Raw genomic sequence first — 14,938 nt, 5'->3', positions numbered from 1 at the left:
AGTTTCTGATCCCTTACTCTGGGCACAGGCTTTTCCACTGTGGTTGCCAAGTTTCAGGGGGACTCTCTAGGCTGCTCGGCCCAATTTTCTGGTGTAATTAGGAGCTTTCGTGAGATTACTACTCATTTTATAATGTGGAGCATATTGATTTTGAATCGAGTTCTTCCTCCTTTTCTGTGTCCTTATGAACTTCCTATTCCCATCCTTTTTCAACGGACTTCACTCCAAATGTAATCTGTAATTACATCATGACCAGGAAAAATGTGTTTTTCAGAAACTTTAATAAGACAATCAATAAAATGAAAAAGATTAATATTGTTATAAACCCACAATTTTCATTTCCAATTAACCAGCCAGGTAGGGACTTGCCAATATTATCAACATCAACAGTTCTCAAATGTTTGGTTTCAGGATCCATTGATATTCGTGCCAATGTTAAATTCTTGGCATTTTGTTGAAGAGGAATGCTTTGGAATCACTTTTACAAAAATCGAGTTTCAGGTTAAATCTGGTGCTTATCTTTTTAAAATATATTTACTTTTCATGTACTTTTGCTAAAAAGAAAAAAGTGCTGAATATTGCCATAATTAAAAAAAGATTAGACTTTCTGACATGATGAAATTATGTGTGAAACATTGTTAAATATGAAATGGTGTTGAGCTCTCTGTGTATAGAAGTTTATATCAATGGGTGTTCCAAAATTGTATGAGATTCTTAAATATCTGTTATGTATTAGTATGTTATTACTCATACTTATAATGCTAAATAATTCTAATGTTGTTTGTCACAGAAATGATCAAATTTGTCAATTTTGGGTTATGATAAAATCATGCCAATTTTAAGTTTCGTTGTCCATAGTTAATTGCTTTATTCAAATGCTCCTTCTAAAACATTTTGTAATCAGCTACAATTCACAATTGCCTCTTTAAAGGAACTTAATGAAAAGACTCTGTTAAGTACTCTTGAGTATAGGTTTTTGATAACTTTGAGACTATATTTCTGAACTTCCAGGATTTAAATGGAAAGATTGACCCACAGTAACACTGCAAACTCAACAGAACAGAGATTAATTACTTGAGACTGAACGGGGGAAATAGAATTTTTGACTTTTGACTAAAGCATTACTGATTTTTTTCTATGTTTTGTTTTCCAGATTTAAGGATTTTTGTTTTCTTTTGAGCTGTTGATAGCTCCAGAAGTTTGTTAAAAAATTTTTTGGGGGGAGCTGGCAGGCGATGTGGTGGTTAAAGGTGCTGGACTCTCACATGGCTAACCATAGTTCAAGTCCCAGACCTGGAGGCTTGCTTTCTCACTCTCCCTCTTTCTCTCTCTCTCTGTCCTTCTCTGGTCAAAATAAAATAAAATAATTAATTAAAATAAATAAGGTAATTAAAAATTTTTTGACAGAATTGAAACATAAGCTCTTCTCTCTTCATGACCCCTCCAAAATTGGAAAGTATTTATGAGTATTCTTATGTCGTGGCAGTATGGTTATTAGCACAATTTCAATAATACCTGTTGCCTTACATCAGAAATTGGAAACACTGGTTATTGGTTATTGCCAGGGCTTTGACTTGAATGACATGTCTGAAGATATGACCAGAAAGCTAAGGAACTAAGATTGATCTCAAGAAAGCCAACAGAAGCTCTTGGAAATATCACCTGGTACCATAAACAGTTCTGCCTGGCAGGCAAGTAAAGAATGTCACCTTCTGACAGGCCCCAAAACTTCCAAGTACAGGTACTTAAAGTCACAGTCAGATGGTGAGTTCCTGACTTGGCTCAGTAGTTTTGGGAGGCTTTTTAAAGAGTTTAATCTGAAGTTCCTTGTAAAAGGTTGAAGCAAACCCAACTAAATCAATTAGTATTCTTTTTGGACTGTGTGCAAATAACAGACCAAATTGAGAGTAAACTTATTTTTTTGCAAATAAGTTAGTTTATGCTTCTCTTTGGTAAAACGGGAAATGAAGAGGAAAAAAAAAAGTTTCAGAAGAAAACTATAGTGCAATCGTTACTAGATTTTAGCTGTCTATATTTGTTTTTTTGTGCATGTGTTTTTAGTATCTACCTACTGTTTGGATAGAATCTTAACCTATTTCCTGGCTTTCAGTCTTAAGCAAATTTTTCTTAGCTTTTTTTTTTTTTGAGAAGTTTTCGCTAAAGGGCACGTGCACTCGCCAGACAGAGAGAGACATAGAGACAGAAAGCGAGAAATCACCCCCCAGGGGGGATGGTCACGCCGCAATCCCTTCTCCTCCATTCTCCTCTTGGGATCTTGGGCACGCACGCACACACGCCCAGCGTGAATTTTAAGCCACCGGGTCCGGGACGCGAACCGCGGTCAACTACGTGGGAGTCCAGTGACATAGCCATTACGCTAACTGCTGATTCTCTCTTAGCTTTTTTTGATTTTGGTTCATTAAAGTTAAAATGGCTTTTCTCTAAATTAAAAATAATAATAGAAAACTAAAGACAGTGTGGGAGAAGGGCGGACAATAGGAGGGAAAGGGAATCAAGGGATATAAAAAAGCAAAACATTTAACAGACAGAAAAACAGAAAACTGTTTGCTGATAATAATGTATATGACAATAATTTGACTGGACTGATATGCAGTGTATTCAGGGCAGCAAAATTCATTTTGAATGCCGTAAAGATTACAGTAATTAAATGTAAAAAAAAAAAAATCTGTCACAGAATTCTGAAACCCATTAAAACAAAGTTTAATGAGGGAAAAAAATGCAAGAGATAATAATCAACATTCTCCTTCAGGTGCTCTTTATTTTATTCTTCCACTCAGCAATAGCTTCCCCCAAACAGTATTTCTAATTCCCCTCCTGTATTTCCTTTTCAATCTATCTCGTATGTTTTCTGTCCCATTAATTTCACTGCACCAGATTCTGGTAAAGTCACCAATGGCATCTATGCTGAGGTGCACTGGGATACCTCTGTCTTCACTTGTTCTGAAAACACCACTGTCATTGGCTATCTTCTGCTACTCTTCTTTGCTTCTCTCCCCATCCCTTATCCCTCCAACTGTGCTGGCCACTCCGCCTCAGTGCCTTTGCTGACTGTCCTTCCCTGTCCTCCTTCTAATGGTTTTTAGGCCAGATGCAGAAAAAAGTTTAGGTTCTCATCGCATTGTCCTCTTTATGTATAAGTGACCATATCCATTCCCACGTTGGGGCACATGCAATGAAGGATCCAAGATTAATACATGGCTTCTGTTCCTTCTAAACCCATATTACTGTTCTTCTAAGTTTACTATAGGGTGTATGCACTCTCCAGAGAGGGACAGAGAGAGAGAGAAAAAAAGAGGGAAATTGAGAAAGCCCCCCAACCTCTGGGTTGTGGGGAGGGATGGCCATGCTTACAGTCCTTTCCCCATTTTCATCTCAGGATTTGGGACATGCATACACATGTTTCCAGAGTGTTTCTCAGACCACTGAGTTTGGGAGTTGAACCATGAAAAGGGCTGTGGTAAGATCCAGTTGCCTTAACCACCACACCACCAGCTTGCCCATATACCCACATCTCCAACTGCCAATAAAACTTCTGCACTTCCATGTCTCCCAAGCACCTTAGCCAGGACATCTAATGTCTTTGTTTCCTTCCCAGCATCATTTGTACCTAAAGCTTCTGGTGTGAGAACATCATGTTCTTTTACTTCTCCTTATAGCCTTCCATGTAAGTGAAACCAGTACAGCTTTCATATGCCCCCACCCACCAGATCCCCACTATAAAATGAAAGTCCAATGGAGCAGGAACTGCTGCTTTATTTACAGAGATTTAACAGCAATTCCAAAATCTGCCACTTTGATACTCACTTTACCCATACAACACAAATAAAAGAATAAATTATAAATAAATACTACCATTCAATCCTCAACTTGATTTAGGAAACCAACATTTTGATTTTGGTTTCAGAAAAAAACAAATTTGAGAAGCTCTGAATCATGCAAATTTAATAAATAACAAAATATTTAATAATATGAAAGGTGAATATGTCTTCAAATTTTAATGCAATGTAAAGGCATATTTCTGTGATATGAAAAGTATAAATATTATAAAATATAAGACACAAGAATAAATAAATAAATATAAATAAATAAACAAATGTCCAGAGACCCATGTGCAAGGTGACGTGGCACATTACTCGGTGAGGATCACTTCAGGATGGGCCCAGGCCTCCATCCTCCCTTCTTAACCTTTCGTACAACTTGGTTGATGCAAACAAAGATCTCAGGATTTCCACTTTGACGACTTCCCAGGCATAGTCACTGTAGTTCTCCTTCAGGTAGAGCTGGAGGCCCTGGAAGTACCCCCTCCAAGGCCAGTGGGGGGCTCTCAGGGGCCAGGGCAGATGGTTCCTCTACCACCCCCTGCACCAAGCCGTCCTCCAGATCTTCCAGCTCAAGTCCAGAGTGCAGTTGGTCCAGGAGGGTCGTGTTCCAGGCGGCAGAAGAGGCCTCTGAGACGAAGAGGTTGAAGGTCTGCTGCAGCATCTCGTGGAGGACTGACACGGCCTGGGCCTCCTGCAACTGCCTGCCCTCCACCACGTGCCGGGGAAAGCCAAAGTCTCTTCTGTCCTTCAGACACAAGACGAGGGAGATCCTCCTCATTTGTCCCAGAAGCACCAAGGTCTTTCTGCTAAGCTGGCCAGGGTTCTGAGGCAGGTCACAGCCCAGAGACCCCAGAGGGCCAAAACTGCACAGCACCAGGGCTGGCAGGAGAGGGAGCAGGAGGGCCATGGCAGGTGAGGATGCTGCTGTCCTGGCTGAGCTGGGTGTGGGTGAACCGTGAACCTGGTTCTCTGTGTTTATTCTTTCTCTGTATGGCTTTTAAAAAGGGAACATGATTTTTATTTTCTTAACATTTCTCCATACTTTTACATCCCTTTTTTAATTTTATTTATGTAATTTCCAGAGGGTCTATGAAGTTGACATTGACCTAAGCTATTATTTTTGCAATGGGAGTTTAATTGTCCCAGAAAATTTCAGATTCATTCAACAAAATGAATATTTACTGATTAAATGAGAAACAATTTTTTATAAAGTTTGATGTGCATATATGTAAGTAGTCACACCACACACACACACACAAACACACATACACACATATTGCCTTTCTCTGTTCCAGGAACAATTTTTAGCCCAGCTCTTAGCCTCCATTTTTTACGCTCTTCACTACACATTGAAAGTGAGACTTTCTCAGCTCTATGGGTTTCTGTATTTCTTTAGAGATTTACATTAAAGAAGTTTTTAGGGCCAGAAGTTGTGTGGTGGTTAAGGTGCTGGACTCCCACATGGCCGACCGTGATTTGAGTTCCAGACCTGGCAGCTTGCTTTCTCACTTTCCCTTTCTCTCTCTCTCTGTGTCTGCTTCTGGTCAAATTGAATAATAAGTAAAATAATTCTTTTAAAAAAAGTAGTTTTGTTTTGTTTTGTTTTATTGCCAGAAGGTATGTGCACTCATCATAGAAACAGAGAGAGAAAACACTCCCTCAGTGGCATGTGCTCAAGTCACAATCCTTTTTCTCCATTTCTCCATCCTGTCAGGATATGGGGCACACATGCTTACTGGCCCAGAGTGCTTTTTGAACTTCTAGGGCTGGGATTTGAACCATGGTTGGCCCTGTAGGGTTCTGCTTCCAATGCACTAAACCACTGTACTATAGGGCCAGCCAGGGATTTACATTTTGACCAATAAACTCTTTAGAACAAAGGACAGGGTTTTGATCACTGTTTAATTTGCAGAAGTTGCTGATGATTATTAGTGAATAAACTTCTCTGGTGTTTCTCTTTCTTCTCTGATATATTATGTAAATCATGGGCTTTTGCCTTACTGAGGCCATAGATCAGACTAATATAGACAATGTCTTTCTTTTCACTTTTTTTCTTGTGGTGGTCTACAAGGAGGCTTCAAGTGTGTGGAATTAAAGTACAACTTTATTTTGGTGCAGAAATGTTCTGAAATCTATGCATAGTTTCTTCATAATATGCACTTTCCATGAACTTTTTGATGATCCCCCCCATGCAATGCTTTTCAGGTTTTGCCAATAGCTCTAGCAAAAAATCCTGTTTTTTTTTTTCCCCCCTAGGTGCTTATTAGTGTGCAGATTCAAACTCCACGATATTATTTCTTCACTCCACCTCACTCACAAGGTGGTTAAAACATCTAGTAACTCCTTCCTCTAGGGTGGCAGTGTCCTTGACTCAGACTTTTCTGGACTCATTCTCTGAGAACAGGATCGCCACATCCTGGGGACTTTAGAACTCCTTTACTGTGACCCAGCGGATGGTATAATGGCCACGTCGCTGGACTCCTACATAGTCAACTGTAGTTTTGGTCTCAGACCGAGTGACTTAAAACTCGTGCTGGGCACATGTGCAGGCGTGTGGCCTCCTTTTCACTTGGCACACATGCCCAGGTACCCAAAGTGTCAACAGTCCTCAAATGCTGGTAGTAAAAAACAGGAGGAGGAAGTATCCAATTGCAATTATATTATCTTCCCTAGTGGATTTTTTTTCCCTTTGGCCACATAAAGTTTTTACTGATCAACACTTTTACTTAAACCAGTAAATACTTGTTATGTTTCTGAGCTGTGCACAGGGCATTCCATGATGAAATCTCTCATCAAAAGCTTGTTTTAGACAAAATAATGACCATTTATTCACCCAGTTAGTGTGACTCTCTTAGGGTTCTTTGATCTTCTGTCTCTGTTTCACTCTGACAATGCAGGGCAGTGAGGCCTAGGCTACTCTGTTGGGGAAAAGAGCCTTCTTTCCTTTATTTGTTTGTGACTTTCCACTTGTTGTTGTGCCTTGCTTTCACATAGTGGTTTGCAGGGCAAGGTGCATCTCGCTGCCTCTGCATTCTGTCCTATTTCGTGATGACATAAGCAAAGGGAAGTAAGAAAGGCAGAGGGAACATATCATTTTCTCCATAGTGGTTACAAGTTTAGACTTTTTTGTTTCTCATTTCAACTTTCTTAGAAAGCAAAATTAGACAATTGTTTGTGGGCAAAAAGAAGCCAGTTGTAAGTCCAAATGTCATGAAAATGAGAGGAGGGAAGTGACATTCGAATCTGACAAAACAGCAAAGCATGAGCAAAATGTAATGCCTCAAATTAGGGAAATAAAGACTGCAACAGAGGGGAAGATGGCGCTGATGTGGAAGCACAGAGAGCCAGGACAGAGGCCGCTTCAGCCAGGGCTCAGAGAAGAGCCAGTCCTAGGTCAGCGGACAGACTCAGCTTTCTAACCCCTGACTTTGCTTTCTTACAATCCTCTCCTGACTAGTTTTGAGGAGAGAAGAGTCACACCACCCAACTCACAGGAGATTGGCAGCCAGTCGTTTGCTGCTAGAGCACTAACCTTTTTTTTTTTGGCAAGAGAAAGGATATTAGCCTCCCCTAAGCATGCTACATCTTCTGCAATGCAAAGGCTGATCTGAGAAGTCTAGAAGTAAGGGAAGTGGAGTTAGATAATCCCAAGAGATTTTGCTCTTAATCCAGATAATAATGACTATATTAAAAATGATAATTTATTAGATGCTGACTATACTATTCTAAGATCTTTGTAAATATTATTCAATTGTCTCAATATTCCTATTTGGGTCTCATTCATTTATTTATATGACACTTTGGGGGAGAAATATAAATATAAAATATACATCTGGAGGGCTTGGTATTCTAAAAATAACAAAGATTCAAGGTCAAAATCTTAGAGAAAGTCAGTCATGTCTTGTCTGGAAGGGCCCACTGAAGGAAGTGAAGTATGAAAGTGGCTATGGGACTTCTGAATCAAGAACAGGCCAGGCCATAAAAGCAGAAAAGGAAGACAGGTGAGTTGTCATAGGATTCTGAGTTCCACTTGAAGCCCCAAAACTTTATATCTGTTATTTAACTCTAACAGGGAGTATTCTTTGAATGAATTGAACTGACTGACTTGAGTTCTGAGTAAAAGTAGACAAGAGACCTTTTAAATAGTTATAAGGGAATAAATTATTCCACAAATTGAAAACAATGTCTGATATTTAATGAGTGAATTCAACAATGAAATTTATTTAAAATTTCATTAACCCATCTTCCAGAGACCCCGGAAGTCTCTTTATTTTTGACTTTTGAGTTTTGTTTTTTTTTTTTTGTAAATTCCCTTCTCATTCTAGGAGGAAATCTTTTTTTTTAATAAAAAAGCTATTTATTTCATTTTATTTATTATTTCATATTTTAATTTGCCACAGGGTTCATGCTTTCACCAGAAAGAAACAGAGAGAGAAGGAAAGTGAGAAAGCAAGCCACCAGGTCTGGGACTCGAACTGCGGTCAGCCACGTGAGCGTCCAGCACCTTTACCACCATACCACCTGCTGGCCCCCCAGAAGGCAATCTTAAGATAAAATGGCAAGATTGGATTAAACATGCCAGTAAGATTATCCTACTGGAATCATTTCCATCATTAATTGGAAAAATTATAAAAAGCATTATCATTTTTAATCCAAAATAAAGGATGTTCTTTTCTTGTTTTTTGGACTCTATCCTTCAAAAAGGGTGCCAAACTCTGAGTGCCCCTACTGAGTGTAGGATGCTCCCACTAAAGAGAGAGGAGTGAGGGGAAAATATCAAAACGAACAAAAAAAGGATTGATGTATCAAGAAGATTGGTCCTTGTTTTAATTAAATAAATGAATTATGACAAATGTCTTTACCATTAGATTTGACAAATGTGCACATTACTAATACCTGTCCTGCTGGGAAGGCTTCTTCTCATTTCTTCCTAAATGTGTTCAAATACCCACCTGTGTCAAATCTGTGCAAGTTTTGTTTTATGGTTTTTTTTTCAAGAGAGATTTTTGCTAGAGAGAGCATGTGCTCACCAAAGAGACAGAGAGACAAAAAGCAAGAAATCATGCCGCAATCCCTTCTCTTCCATTCTCCTCCCAGGATCTTGGGCACACACGCACACGTGCCTGGCATGAGTTTCAAGCCTCCAGGTCCTGGATTCAAACCACAGTTGGCCATGTGGGAGCCCAGTGATATAACCATTAGATCATCCCACGTTGTTTGTTTTTAAAGGAGTCTATTGGATGCTAAAATTTCTTCTTGAGTCTTTTTGTGTATTTCCTCTGTTTCCTTTGGGTTTCTCTAGAGGCTTTCTCTAAAATAAAGTCTTAAACTTGCAGCTCTTTTCCACTGTGATCTTGTTATTATACAGGAACCCTATTAGTGTAGTGGGCGGTATGGGGGTATTCAATAAAAGAGACTAGATCTCGTTCTCTTAATGAACCCGTGCCCCTGAGCTATGGTTTTATGAGCTTCTCTTTGCTCTTTTTTCCCTCTTACCCCATTAAGTAAAACAAGGTTAGAAAGACTGGATTTGGATTTCCCTTCCTCTTCATGTAAGGATAGTGGGGGTTGGAGTTGGATGTTTCCTTCCCCTTAGACTGGCTAGGTTCTGGTCAAATCATTTCCTTGAGAGCAGGCCTTTGTTAAGCGGGACATAGCAGGACATCTTTCTATGATATACTGAGAAATTGGTGGAGCTCCTGAAGATAATTTTTTTTTAATGTGGAAAATACCCTAAGTTTGGACACCCTAGAGTTTAAAATTCTCAATCTCATTCACATTGACCCTCTAGCAATTCTTCAATTGCAATTGAATATTCCTATCAATTCCATCTCCAGCTGTGGGCTTCTGCTCCTTTACTTCTCCAGAAAAGCCACGATTCTCTGCATCCTCTTCTCTCTCCACTTCTCAGAGTGGGGCCTTGTCCTGCAATTTCAATTCTTTGATAGACCTACACAGAGTTATGATGTTTTTCAATTTGCTCAGAATTTGGTTGCTGTGGTTATGATGGTCATGATGTCTTTCAAACTGGTGACATGTTGAACCAGAAGTCTCTCCAAATATGTATCTACATAAAGTCCAGAACATTGGTGTAGTTAACTTTTAAGTAGAGAAATCTCTAAAAAGTAATCATTTTAACCACTTAAAAAAATTGAATTCACTACATTGGTTGAAGAAGAAATTAGTCTTTAAAATGCCTGGCACAGAGAGCATGACTTAGTATCTTAGTTAAAGAGAATCTAGGTTCCCTTCTTTGCTTCTTTATCTCACAAATTTGATGATGAAGAGAAGGATGTTTCCCAGGCAGACCATGTATTTCTTGTCTGTCAGGTAGAGATGAATTCCCCTTAGCTTCTCTTCATCTCTAGGGTATGATCCATGCCTCCTAGAGGCATCTCTTTAGGTCCCTGTTTCTGTGCCAAGCAGGTCTCCAGGCCCTCCAGCTGCCAATGAAGTCCAGTGCAGAGTTTGTCAAGAGCGTTGTGCTCCAAGCCGCAGAGGAGGCCTCTGTGATGAACAGGTTGAAGATCTGAGGACATGGAGGACAGAAAATGAACCTGGGCTTTCTGGAACTGGCTGCCATCCACTGTATTCTGGAGGGAGGGGAATCTGAAGTCACTTTGTCCTTCAGACACACAAAAAAGGAAATTTTCCTATTTGTCCCAGAAGGGGCAAGTCTTCCTGTTAGTCAGTCCTAGACTGTGAAGTAGGTTAGAGCCCAGAGACGAGATACTGCTCAGCTAACCATCACTAACCACCCCCGGGGGTTGATTTCTCACTTTCTGTCTCTCTGTCTCTGTCTTTCTGGCAAGTGCACGAGCCCTATAGCGAAAAATCTCTACCAAAAAAAAAAAAAGTCTGTCAAATGAGAAAAGTCTTTGTATATGGAAGGTCAACTCTGTGTAAATAGTGTTTTGCTTGATAAGAATGAAATTTTATCTCCGGTCTGTTCTTTTCCTCTTTCATTTGTATGTCAGCCTCTAGGTTTGAGAAAGGATTGATTAGATCTGTTAGACTAGAACACTTCTTAGGAGAAAGGTCAATATCTCATTCACTATTTTATCATCAGCACAAGGTTCACAGCATTACACAAGATACATGCTTTTTTTTCCTCTCTCTCTTTTTTCATTGTCAAAGGGTAAGTGCACTCACTGGAGAGAGAGAGAGACAGAGACAGAAAGAGAGAAGGAGAAAACTTACCTTAGTGTGGCATGGTCATGCTGTAATCCTTTCTCCTCCAGTTTTCCATCCTGTCGAGATTTAGGGCATGCGTGCACACACAAAAACACACACATAGTGTTTTTTAGGCCTCTGGGGCCAAAATTGAAACTATGTTGGCTATGTGGGCTCTAGCTCCCTTAACCACTAGGCCACAGGACAGGCCCTGCAACTTTTTCAAAGTTCATTTCTTCCTGTCTATGAGAAGGTGACAGAGACAGAGTGGAAAGGCAAGCACCCTCAACAGGTTCTCACATCTCCATCCTCCCTTGTAGTCTTCCCAACCAGCTAGGATCACAGGCACTCACACATACCAGTCGGGGTGTACAGGTCAGCCTGGGGACAGAACCCTGACCTTCCATGTGGCTTTCAGCATTGCAGCATTGCACAATCACTGTGTCATTGTGCATAGGCCTCAAGATACAGTTATTAGTGGATAATGTTCACTAATTAGTGGATAATGTTTCCACCATCTTCTCTTACAGACTTTCAAGTGTGGCCATGTGGTTGCTCTTCCCCAGGGCCTCATGTCCAGGAATATAATAGGAGCTTTCTACTCTGTCAGCATTTTTTCCTAATGACCCTTGTGGTTGCTGCCAGAGTAACTAGCAGCAATTCTCAGTTGCATGGGGGTGTGTCAATCCTAGTTCCAAGATCAGCAACACTTTTATCCTCCTAGTTAGCAACACTTCCCCTTTCTAGTTAGATGGCCTACCTTTAACCTTGCAACTGGATCAACATGCATGCAGCCACCATCTTCTAACCTAATCATTACTAACTCACATGAGCAGACTCAGCTCACAACTTTAAACGTTTAGTGCCTCTCTATTAGAGGGTGATCACATTTGCCCCCCAAACATTCAACTGCCCAAGACACAGACTGCTTCTGTGCACAACCAAGGTGGACAGGTTAGAACGCCCTCTTCTCGTTCTCTTCTTTCAGTCAGATAACGAGGTGTCAAATATCTCCATAGGCTCCGGAAAACAAAAGCAGGAAGTTACGCTGTGTATGTCTGTGTGTGTGTATGGAAGGGGAGTTGGGTAAATGATTCCTTTGTGTGTGTGTTCATTTTTATTTTAACTAGTAAAAGGAAATGTATTTTGCCAAATGTTGATTTCCATGTTGAGTCACTAAACTATTGAACATTTACTTTGCTCTAACTTTGTCAGCTGGCCATAAGGGATTCAGGGACAATCCCTCCATCAGAAGCTTGTGTTGAAGTGACTGCTATCACTCCTGAATATTTTCAGTTAGTGCACATTCCTCCTGTTTCCTGGTTAATAAATCTCTGTCTCACAGTGAAGATGTAGGGCAGTGAGGTTCTAGCATGTGATGCCAGATAAAATGACCCTGTTCTGAGAGGCCAGCAGGTGGTGTGGTGGTTATGAGCGCTGGACTCCCACATGGCCAACTTCATTTTTTTTTTTTTGACAGGTTTTTGCTATAGGGCGTGTGTGCTCTCCAGAAAGACAGAGGGAGACAGAGAGATAGAAAGCAAGAAATCACCCCCTAGGGGGGATGGCCACGCTGCAATCCCTTCTCCTCCATTCTCCTTTCAGGATCTTGGGCACACTCGCACATGTGCCCGGTTGGAGTTTAAGCCACCAGGTCCAGGACTTGAACTGTGGTCGACTACATGGGAGTCCAGCGACATAGCCATTGTGCTAAGTGCTGGTCCCAACCGACTGCATTTTTGAGTCCTGGACCTGGTGACTTACTTTCTCACTTTCCTTCTCTCACTCTATCCTTCTCAGTTCAAATTTAAGTATATAAACAAAGTTAAATAAAATAATTATTTTTTAAGAGAGATTTTGGCTACAGGGTGCAGCACTCACCAGAGAGACAGAGAGACAGAAAGCAAGAAATCACACTGCAATCCCTTCTCCTCCAGTCTTCTCTCAGGATTTTGGGCATGCGCACCCATGTGCCTGGTGTGAGTTTGAAGCCACCGGGTCCAGAACTCGAACCATGGTTGACCATCTGGGAGTCAGTGATGTAGGTAGTTTGCCATTGGCTGGTCCCCCCTTTGTATTTTTATTAGTTTCAGAGTCATTAAATTTTTGTACATTCTTTTATTTATTTATTTATTTGGAGAGATTTTTTTGTTTTGTTTTTGTTTTTGTTTTTGTTTTTGTTTTTGTTTGCTATAGGGCATGTGTACTTGCCAGAAAGACACAGACAAAGAGAGAGACAGACAGACAGAAAGTGAGAAATCACCTCCCAGGGGGGTTGGCCACGCTGCAATCCCTTCTCCTCCATTCTCCTCTTGGGATCTTGGGCATGCCTGCACACACGCTTGGCATGAGTTTAAGCCACTGAGTCCAGGACTCAAACTGCGGTAGACTCCATGGGAGTCCAGCAACATAGCCATTAAGCCAACTGCTGGTCCTCATTCTTTTTAATGTAGTATTTTTTTAGCAAAGGTTTTGTTATCGTTGCTTTTAAATTATATTCCATTTTATCCTTTTTGTTTTTTTAATTTGTTAAAGGGAGCGTGCCCTTGCCAGAAAGAGAAAGACAGAGAGAGTGAGAAACCATCCCATATGGGCCCTGCCACAAACCCTTCTCCTCCATTCTCCTATCAGAACTTTAAGCCCACATGTACACATGCCTGCTACATTTTTCAAGCCACCAGGCTTAGGACTTGAACTGCACAGTCAACCACGTAGAAACCAGCTGCCTCAACCCCATGCCACCAGATGGCCCCAAGACAACTTTTTTAAGAAAGCTGTTATTGTATTTGGGTATGCTGAGGCAAAAGGAAAGTAAATCCAAGTCTGAATATGATGAAAGTAAAGCTTTCTCTCCCTGGATTAAAATACAAGAAAAGAATAAAACACAATGAGAGTTCTTTTATTTACAATTCCACCTTTTCACATATGCCAATGAGAGTTCTTTTATTTACAATTCCACCTATTCAGATATGACTTCTACTTATTAATTCTTCCAATCCCGTTCTCACCATGGTCACTGATTCCATCTATTTTCCCTCTGTAGTGGGTGGTCAGAGCAGCTTACTGACATTCAACCAGGATTGATGAAAACAATGATAAGTTTCCATTGTAAATAATTTAATGTGTCATGATTCACAATTAATAAAATATATTAAACTATTAATATGATTTGCTAATACATTGGATGCATGAAATCTGTCCAGACACAAATACATGTATTTCAAGAAAGAAAAAAATAATAATCCACACCATAATCCAGATCCCCCCAACCTCTCTCCTCCACTTTAAAAGGCAAACTTCTCTAAATTATTCACTATATTTATAATCATCAATTTCTCTTCTCCCACTTGTCCCACCTCATGCTACTACACTGTGATTTCTGCAGTTATTTCTGCCAAACCACATCTCACTATGTCTACCAATGCAACCTAGTTTGCCGATGTAGCAGGAAGTTTCAATCCACATTTGGTATGAGTTCATGGATTGTTCTAAGCAACTTTATTCATTGAATATGATCTGATCGACAACATCTCTTGTCTCCTAATATATGGTCATTCCAGCTCTGTTTCCTTTGCAACTTTTCTCTCCCTTCAAACTTGAAAGATGCAAAAACCAGTTTGGGTTTTACTGTTTGGCTTTGGTTTTTTAGACAGGGTCCCACTGTGCCATAGTCTTCCTGCCTCAGCATCCCAAGTCCCTGGCTTCACAGGCACATGCTACTGTACCAGCTTCTAGACTGGACGACTGGCACCCAGGCCTCTAACGTGGTCCCAGCCTGCAGAGCACAGCATCTCAGCAGCCCACGCCTCTTGGGGTGAGAGGGCCAGGAAGCAATTTTAAGTCTATGCATTCTATACAATCTTCCTACCTGACCACTTCTATTCCTGGCTTTTTTTTTTTTTTTTTTTTTTTTTTTTTTGTGT

General features: G+C 40.4%; 2 pseudogenes; both read right to left on the bottom strand.

Annotated features, from left to right (window-relative positions):
- Nucleotides 1-4,169: 4,169 nt before the first annotated feature.
- LOC102474208 (interferon omega-1-like) lies at nucleotides 4,170-4,749 on the bottom strand (annotated as a pseudogene).
- A 5,440-nt stretch (nucleotides 4,750-10,189) lies between these two features.
- The window catches only part of LOC102473785 (interferon alpha-1-like), a 12,067-nt pseudogene continuing 7,318 nt past the window's right edge, over nucleotides 10,190-14,938 (bottom strand).

The sequence above is a fragment of the Tupaia chinensis genome, unplaced genomic scaffold (genome assembly GCF_000334495.1).
Source record: "Tupaia chinensis unplaced genomic scaffold, TupChi_1.0 Scaffold143585_1, whole genome shotgun sequence".
NCBI lineage: Eukaryota > Metazoa > Chordata > Mammalia > Scandentia > Tupaiidae > Tupaia > Tupaia belangeri.
The sequence above is the reverse complement of the archived record's forward strand: the minus strand, read 5'-3'. Positions and strand labels throughout refer to the sequence as shown.